We start from the raw sequence: 9,784 nt of genomic DNA, 5'->3' as shown, positions 1-9,784 counted from the left end.
TGGAAGTCCTCATTCATTGATCTTGGTTCGAATAAACTCAATGGTTCCCTTCTTGATAGTCTCTCCTCTTGTCTAGCACTGAGATGCACGTGCTATGCAAGCACTGTCTAGTCTAGGAAGTGTCCATGCTAGCAAGATGCACGTGCTATGCACGTGATGTTAAACAAAACTTGTCGAAAAGTGTAAACATAATTTTACTTTGCCATTTTTTATTAATTTTCAAATTGGAGTGTTTGGAAGCTAGCATATTTTGAGAGAAAGCACACAATAAATTGTTATAGGAGAGTGTGTACGTACGTGTGTTGTGTCTTGAACTCACAATTATTAGACCACCTAATTAAACGGGAAACCTGATTCTACTCACGTGTTGTGACAATATATGAAACTCCAGGAACTCTTGATTAACAGCATGCTAATTGATTTAGATGAAGTATAGTAAATAAAAAACAGTTATAGAAAGGCATAAAGCAAGGTATGTACAGATTCAAGTATGAATGAGATTCACATATGAGTATCTGAATAAATGTTCATACATGTGGTTCGTTCTGTAGCGCAGAGGCCCCACTCTCTAGTTGCAGTGTGCTAACTCTATCCCACCGATGGGGGACTTCAGACTGAGAGTTCGCAAATGTGTTATTGTTTTCAATAAGTTATCCCTCGTTACATTGGCTCTCCATGTGAGTTTTAATAGCAGAAGGGAAACCTCTTCCAATAGACGCATCTTTTGTTGGTGCTAGAAACCAACTGAGGTTCAGTGCACTGAACTGGTACAATTTCATCTCTAGTTTGAACACGACTCAAACAAGGATACCCTTGCGAAGGCATCAAGGCAGACTCCACATCAACGAACCAATAAAGTGTACTACATGTACACATGATTACACAAGATTAGCAAAGGCATGAAGAACTTGAACGTCCTTGAATGTTCCTTCCATTAGATAGAATGCGAGCGAGTAAACTTTAACAGAATGTCCTTAAGAAGGAATGATTTGTAGCGAGGCAATTTTCTTGGTTCTTGAACCATTAATCATGTAAATGTAAACCAAGAGCAATCTAAGCGCTGTTAAATGAGCTACTGATCGAATAAGATCAAAAGTCATTATAATTAAGTGGCTGCAAATAGGCTTAGTTCATGGTGACCAAATAAGGCCTACCAGTGCTAGAATTTAGTGTTTCCATGTCATGAATTTAGTGTCAAGGTTCTAGGCTGCCCGGAAGGATCTAGGCATCTTTTAGGAGCAGAGGCTCTACGTCTAAAAAGTTTTACAGAAGCTCAAGCAAATCTAATTTAATAACTGAATAGCGTGACACACAGAATATTACATTGATTTTCAAACAGAACTGCTAATGATGAAGCTATATTGGAGCCATCAATAAAAAGATGGGACTACATAACATATTATTCCAAGGATATACCTCTTACAGAAGGGCACAAGTGACGATCAAACAAAACAAAAATTTATAATGCACACTACACAGTTGAATAAATTGGTAGGTTAATACACAGGGTATTTATGAAACTCCCCGATTTAGAACTTCTAGAATGCAAATTTAAGATAGTGCACTTATCTTTAATTTCTTCAGCCTCATTCCCATACTCTTTGAAGCTACACCCAACCGACTTGATGGCAGACGGCACCTTCCCTTCACTGTAGCATTTACTACATAGATTGAAGTGAGATTTTGTTTCCTTGAAGCAGGACCCAGTAATAAGGTAGTGGCACACAGAGCAAGAAAAGTTGCAGTAATGGATTGTGTCTCCAATTTCAAGATTCACCAGGGTGTCAATGATCCCAAATCCACAATCCGGATTATCAAACATCTACAGGAACTTGGGAAAAGAAACTGTTGAAACATCAACTTCTCCATAAAATTCCGACGTTCTATGGGTCGACTGAGAAGGAAGGTAAACTGCTCTAAGCAATTCGATATATATCATGGCATCTACTTTCTTAACCACTGAACTACCTTCACCAACATATCGCCACAGGAGAGCATCAGAGGCGTAAAAAGCTTGCGGTTGCTCTGGGGGACCACTGCAAATGGGAGCAAGAAGAGCACATAACATGCCCAAGTCCACCTTACTTGATTCCCAACTATTCAATACAGATAGAATTCTCTTGTTAATAGCTTTTTACAGCCCCTTGGAACGCGTTCGGGCTTCAAAAATGAAGCGATTGGAGGATTGCCTCCGGTCACGGACTCGGACATATTTCTCAAGGCCAACGGTACCCCTAGAATAAACTTACGATCTTAGTTTCTAAATTCCTTCTTAACCATGTTAATTTTTTCTAAGAAACTCCTTCCCATAAAAAATGAACAACTAACAAAACCACTTCGATATCCGACACAGACTAACAACTAGCTATGAACATGTTGAAAGCCTTCACCACTACACTATCACCAAATACCTAAACTGACCCCATAGATATCAATAAATCACACTTCAACAATGTTCACCTAAAAACAACATAAATCCTAACCAAAACAACTGACCTCCACAGATTTGAGAAACATACACAAAAATAAAAATAATGAAAAAAACACCCAAAAGAATCCCGGGAGTTCGGTTATCAAAAATTAAAATTCGATAAGGAAATATTCACGGTGATTTGAGTAGTCCTCCACGATGATTGTGTTAGGTGGGAGTAGGATTTAATGTGCGTATTTTCTCCTCTTTCTTAATGCAACCGATTCACCAACTCATCCACATCCAAATCTACAACCCTGTCGAGGAAAAAGACATTAATCCAAAACGATGGAAGTTTGAAATCAATTAGCGATTCGAAATCCATTTGCACCTAGATGTCGATTAGGCATTAATTAATCAATGCTACTTTAGAGGCTTCACTCAAACTCACAGAATGGACTAAATCCATTATCTCCAAATAACACTGCATAAGCTCGAGTCCGGTAAGTCTTGAACATTGTGCGAAGAGAACTATGGCAACATGAAATGCCCGATTGAACAACTCATGCTTTGGTTAAAACGCGCAACTTCAATCATCGTAAACTGAAATCCAATGATTATAGGGATACAACAACAAATTCATAACAAAATGTATAGAATTTTGCTTAGATTGCTTATACATACATTTTGTTTTTTTATTAGCAAATGTATTTTAGTAGATAGTTGGAACTAAAAGCAGCTAGCTACCAGCTGACACACTCAAAAACAATAAGAGTTGCAATTATTATCAACCTAATTTAAATTAAGTTTCTGTAAAGAACTGGCATGTATATGCACAAAAGAAGGGACACTAAGAAAGCAATAACACTTTTTGTTATCACTCTTAGTAAATTGTATAATAACATAATGTTAAGATATGAGCTACTAAAGCAATGACGACAAAGCTATTCAGCTTTGATTCACTTGATGGTATTGACCTGCCTTCTTCTAAAGGCTTGAGGGTTATGTAGGTATCTATGCTGCAAGATCAACAAATCAAAATTGAGCACTTCACACTTGGGGCATCATCTCCAGCAAATCTAGCCTGCCATTTTAAACCTATATGACACTATAGGTATAAGAATAGACATTGTAAAAGGTGCATACCCAATGCCATCAAGTAGAGGAAAGTGTGATGACAATTCTGGTGCGATAATAATATCACTTGAAGCTATAATGGCCTTGTTTGTCTCTAGCCATAGATTGCCAACTGGAGTTCCCAATAACCTTCGATATGACAGATATTTCAGTAAGATTGGGGGCAGTTTCAAAAAGTTTTAAAAGGAATAAGGAGAAAATGGAAAGTTAATCAATGTAAATTTTCTTAAACTGAGCCTCAACACTATGTGCTTCGAAGAGTGTATCTCCACTAACCAGTTCACCTAGATTCATGAATTCACACAATAATTGATTCAAATCATCTAGTTTAATACCAACTGGTGCTCTTTTAACAAAAATATTGCTTTCGTATTAAACTTCTTACCGAATATGCACCCAACAGACCACATATCAGTCACTATCATATAATCTTTGAAATCTAGGAGCAATTCAGGAGCTCTATACGGTGTTGTGCAGACCTGCAACCACGGTTATGCGTAATCTTGTTAACAAATGATAAAAATTAAAGTTCAATCATAAACATTGTTCTTTCGAAGTAGGCAAATCAATCCAAACTTTAACATACATACATTAAGCGTATACGCCTCTGTTGGAATGATAAATTGCCGACTTTGTCCAAAGTTTAACCTCCTAATCCTTAAAATTAATCAAAATGTTCTCAAGTTTCAAACCCTTGCTAGTTAAGGATCTCCGCAGCAGTAGCAATGGCACCTCCTGCAATGGCATCCATAACAACTTTGTCTCTGCTACTATTTGTGCCTGCAGATACAATTGCCCCAGTTAACACACCTCCAAGCATTGCATTCTTCTGTAAGACCTCAAAAATGATTGAAATGAACGACACCACCACTAAATTAATTGTTGGATTCACGCTTGATTCTTACCCAAGAAAATGAAGAAGGAATATTATATTACTGATCAAATATTATTACGTACAGATCCTGCTCAAGAAAATGAATAGCTGTAATATCTGAATGCATAAATACAATAATCCTGCGGAATATCATGACATTGGCAGTAATAAATAATATTGCTATTCATGAATAGCTAAACAAAAACCCCAAAACTGGGAGAGCACACTTGGCTCCCCTTTCTGGTCTCTCATAGTCTTGAGCCAAAACCAATTTCATTTTCCAAAGAATGCACTTATAGATAGTAGGACCACAGAAAAGGCATACTAAAGTATGAAATCCATAACAATAAGCAAAGACTAAAAACAGAGTTAGGCGTGACCATTGTATACATAAGTAGTTGTCTGGACAAAAAAATTAATTAATGGTACGAAACAACAAATCGACACAGATGGAGAGTAGAGATTACCCAATCTCTGGTGCCACTTATCCTCTCCATTCCATATTCCATACAGATAAAAATTACGCATATCATAACAAATGGATAAAAAAAAACAGGTGTGCGTAAGAACTTCACATACAGGTTCTAAACATAAGCTAGAAATAGTGGAACAGTACATATTAACTCAGCAAAAATATGTTAGCTAGAAGAGGAAGAAGGTGTGAAAGAAAATCTAAGAAATACCTTTTCCCAACCTTCTTACTAACACCTAATATGTTTTTCCTCATGAAGAAGTTTGTCGATCTTGAGTCGTCTAAGCCCCAGGGTAGCCGGCCAAAACCTAAATGAAGAAAATTTGGAAACAACTCAACAATACAAAAATTAAAAGAACACAGGGCTATCATCAACAGCCATGTGTTTTGACCCCCACCTACGTGGCGAACGTCCATTGGTAGGAATCTCCACTTTATTCGTTTAATCGACAGGGCTAAAGCCCAATTCGCAATACCATGAATCGATGTACAGGCCTATTAACTCATGTGTCTAAGGCTGAACCTTAGCCACATGGCTTGCCACTAATGTACGTTAATTTATGTCCAAATTCATTTCTTATCAAAAGAGATAATTATCAGTTGAGAGTTATATTCTATCACAATGACTCAAGCTACAAGAATACTTGAGCTACAAGGATTCTCTACTCTACCTATATAAATACCAAACTATTTTTCATTCAGAACTACGTTCTTGAGACTTGATTCCACCGATAATTTGGGTACGTAGGCAACCGAAAGGTACAGTCTCATCATTCCCCCGATCACCATCATTTTTCTAATTACTTTTCTACGTTCTTCGTCTCTTTTATCAACACTTGATGTTTTGATCATATCTGGTCGAAACATAATTGGCGCCGTCTGCGGTTCTTATGCAAAACCGACGATCACGTTCTACAAAAGTTATGACGAATACTCGACGAGCCTAAGTTCTCGATGCACTTACTGATGATCATCGCGAATGTGCGGTTCCAAGTCAACCTGGCGGTATCGAACTACTCCCTCCTATTCCTTTTCAACATCCGATTGCATACGACCCGGCTACCGTTCCACCGATGCGCCAAATTATTCAAAGACGGTTATTGCCTCGGCGATTCTTTCGTCATCCATTTGCGGATAATGTCCGTCATATGTCTCGAGGCATTCTTGTATTGAAAATATTACATCGGCCTTGTTTCATCTTTGTCGGGCGTCTTAAGCTTATTTCAAAGAAGGAATAGTCGAAGTTTATACTTGTCGAATATCCGCTGCGCAAGTTTTTTCGCAACGTCTACGGATCGAGTCGCAGAATGAAAAAGTTACCTTAGCGTTCACAACATTGTCTCTGACACTCATACAATTAAACAGAGACAAACTTTGGTTTCGCTAATGACTGATTTTCTTATTGATGATATTCCTATGTCGAAAGCATTACTCGATGAGGAAAACGTCGATCTCTAATTGTCATTACCTCTTGGGGGCGATGACTTGAAATATTTATCGAATATACCAGCTACTTGCTAGATTTACACCGATAGTTCACATAATAAGTCTGCCTTTGGTCTTGTTTGTGTCATCTTGAAGCTGAATGAAAACATAATTGAGAGGTCTCTACATTGGGGATTTGATGCGTCAAATAATATGGCCAAGTCCGAAACTGTCATTTGTGGTATACGCACAACTCTTCAGCTGGGGGCAACTAAGTTACGATTAATTATTCTAAGCTAGTCATTAGCCAATTTGAATGATAATATGCGGCTCGCAATGATAGAATGGACGTTTATTTAGACTTCGTTCAATGAATTGCATGAAATTTTACATCTATCATTACTGTACAGTATCCGCGTTATGATGTAAGGCATCTTGATTCTATCACATACTTATCTATGGAAAATCAAGTCGTCACTATTATGACAACACTGGATTAACCACTTATGCTGTAAAATGATTCCAACGAGCTTGGCACTGATAATGTCTCGGTATCTACCGACGACGATCATGCAGCTGACGATGCTCAGGAATTCCTGAAGACTAAAAAACTCTATCACAGCAGCACAAATCTCAATCCTATCCTTCGTTGTTTGGGCAGAACGAACAATTTACTAGGCCTCGAAGGAATTCATTCAGGACTATGTGAACACCACTCCCGGGGGGGAAGTCTCGCTCACATAGCAATGACCTAATGGTATTGGTGGCCATACATGCCAAAGGATGTTAAGCGTTTGTCCAAGAAGTGTGTGCCTTGTCAAACACATGATATATGATATGGGTCAACTTTCCGCGACGAAGCGTCATCCAATCTATAAACCTTGGTCATTTGCGAAATGGGGCCTTGACATTGTTGGTTTATTTCCGACAGCCCCTGACAGTGTTTGTTTCTGGCTCATCGCAACAAATTATTTTACTAAATGAGCGGACAAAATTAACAAGTTGAACGAAAAACCTGAGTTCTAATATTATAATTTTGTTTCCATCGCAACGTTACTATCGCTCCGACAAAATCTGACGAAATTATCACGTTTAATTTCGTCAGTCTAAGTTGAACGCTTTTACGCTCTCTTAGTCGTTACTATCACTACAACAAAATATGGCAAAATTACCACGTTTAATTTTATCAGTCTAAGTTGAACGTTTTTACGCTCGCTTAGTCGTTACTATCGCTTCGACAAAATCTGACGAAATTACCACGTTTAATTTTGTCAGTCTAAGTTGAACGCTTTTACGCTCGCTTAGTCGTTACTATCGCTCTGACAAAATCTGACGAAATTACCACGTTTAATTTCGTCAGTTTAAGTTGAACGTTTTTACGCTCGCTTAGTCGTTACTATCACTACAACAAAATCTGGCGAAATTACCACGTTTAATTTCGACAGTCTAAGTTGAACGTTGTTACACTCGCTTAGTCGTATTATCGTTACGACAAAATCTGACGAACTTACCACATTTAATTTCGTTAGTCTAAATTGAACGATTTTACGCTCGCTTAGTCGGTTACTCGCACTATGTCAACATCTGATGAAGTTACCCCATTTCGTTTTGTCAGTTCTACGTCGGAGCATTTTTTCACTCAATCTAATTTTGCAAGCTTAAAGTTAGTATTGGGGGCGTTTCATTCTATTTCATGTCATCTATATAAATCAACAACATTGTCAGTTTTACACAAGTATGTTATCAGACATCGCAACTATATTCAATTGCCAAAACATACTTTATTTTTATTTTTCATCAAAAGAAGTTTTAGCTCTATAGTATTACATTCACACAATTACCTAATCAATTGTCTCTGTCAATTGTCTTACGGTTGTTCGATTAAATCTTCATTTTCTTCTTCGAAATCTGCATTCGCTTCGCTTAGCGCTTTCGGTTAACTATTTTCCACAGTCATTCTTTTTTCTAAGGAATTATGCCGATCTTTCTACGAAAAAATTTCCGAGCGAAAATTTTCGTCAGCGTCATTATTTTTTCTAAGGCATTCTGCCGATCTTTCTACAAGAAATTTACCAAGTGAAAATTTTTGACAGCTTCATTATTTTTTCTAAGGCATTAAGCCGAACTTTCTGAGCGAAACTTTCCGAGGCTCGTACAACCATCGTTTCTCTGTGCGGCAAAAATTCGCTTTACGTTAACTTTGTAAGCAAAAACTTTATCCAGCTTATTTATTTATTTCTCTACGGCATTGTGATCTTTCCGTTCGAAATTTTTCTTCAATATCTTTTGCTCGTAATTCCGCCGTTTCAACCTGCGAAGAAAATACAAATCTTTTCGTTAGTCTTTCAGACTTAACCAAAATTTGAAGCTAAATGGAAAAAAATACTGACATACCTGTTTCATGTTGTCGAATTTTTTTGTCACCGCTTTGTCATATTTTCCGAACTTTTCTCCGTCTTCTTCGGCAGCCCAAAATAACTCAGTAATTGCGCAATTTCTTTGTTTAACGGAATTGCACTCCCGCAACTTAATTGTGAGTAAGCCGTTACTACTTCATCTTCTTCGACTTTCATTTCAAATGCATACACTTCGTCCATCTCAAATCTCTCGAGTACTAGTATTTTCCGTAGTTCTTTAAGTGACCATCACCGTGGTGTCGTGCGTTCGTTGTATCTGTCACATTCTTTCCACCTCACCAAATCTACGATCGTCATCGTGTCTTCTTGTTCTCGATTATATTTCGCCCGTATAGTACGATCGTTTCTACCTGCAAAATTAAAAAAAAAAAAAAAAAAAAAAAAAACCTAGTCAAATAGCTCAAAAACCGGATTCACTAGCTCCACAAGGGTGAACCGGGTCAGATCAAGGCAACACAGGTACGGTGCCCTTCCTTTGTTGGCGCGGCACCGTATCATGTTTAGTTACTTTTAGTTCCGAATGCACAGCCCAAATTAGATAACAGCAGGTACGGTGCCCTTCTTTTGCTGGCCGTTGCACCGTATCATGTTTGTTAGTTTCGGGTTTTGAATAGCAGCGCCATCAGTTTCGCCATCTCAGTCCGTCTTCCACAGCAATTCCTGATGAAGTTCAATACAAAAACCAATTTTATTATTTTGTATCGCCACCACATGTTCCATATAGAAGACATCCTAAGGAAAGAGTTCCAACGTTCAAAGGCGATCTGGCCGGGAAAAAAAAAAAAAAAGGCGTATAACGAGGAAGGTAGAAACGTACCATAAACATCAATATCCAAGATGGGTTGAACAGTGCCTGTTTGATGGAAGCGGAACACAGTTTGAGAAGAAAGAGTTTGGGTATTCCCCTGGTAGCCCGACCACTTCACAAGCAGGCAGGGAAGTCACCTTCTTATCATCCGGCCTCTCCTCCGAGTTATCCTTATTTCTTACCATCTGGTTTCTCCGAGTCAGCGAGATAAATCTAGCTCATACCACCCGAGCTCCCCACC

At 38.2% G+C, this 9,784-nt stretch overlaps 1 long non-coding RNA gene across 1 annotated transcript; it reads right to left on the bottom strand.

Moving 5' to 3' along the window:
• Window positions 1-3,647: 3,647 nt before the first annotated feature.
• LOC147487162 (uncharacterized) lies at window positions 3,648-4,930 on the bottom strand. The gene is made up of 3 exons (XR_015202699.1): window positions 4,889-4,930; window positions 4,138-4,376; window positions 3,648-4,026 (listed from the first exon to the last, which is right to left on the bottom strand). It is a non-coding gene; the product is annotated as an uncharacterized LOC147487162 (long non-coding RNA).
• Between the last annotated feature and the right edge of the window lie 4,854 nt (window positions 4,931-9,784).

The sequence above is a fragment of the Coptis chinensis genome, chromosome 7, assembly GCF_015680905.1.
Source record: "Coptis chinensis isolate HL-2020 chromosome 7, ASM1568090v1, whole genome shotgun sequence".
Lineage (NCBI taxonomy): Eukaryota > Viridiplantae > Streptophyta > Magnoliopsida > Ranunculales > Ranunculaceae > Coptis > Coptis chinensis.
Note: the sequence above shows the minus strand (reverse complement) of the source record. Positions and strands in the feature narration are given on the sequence as shown.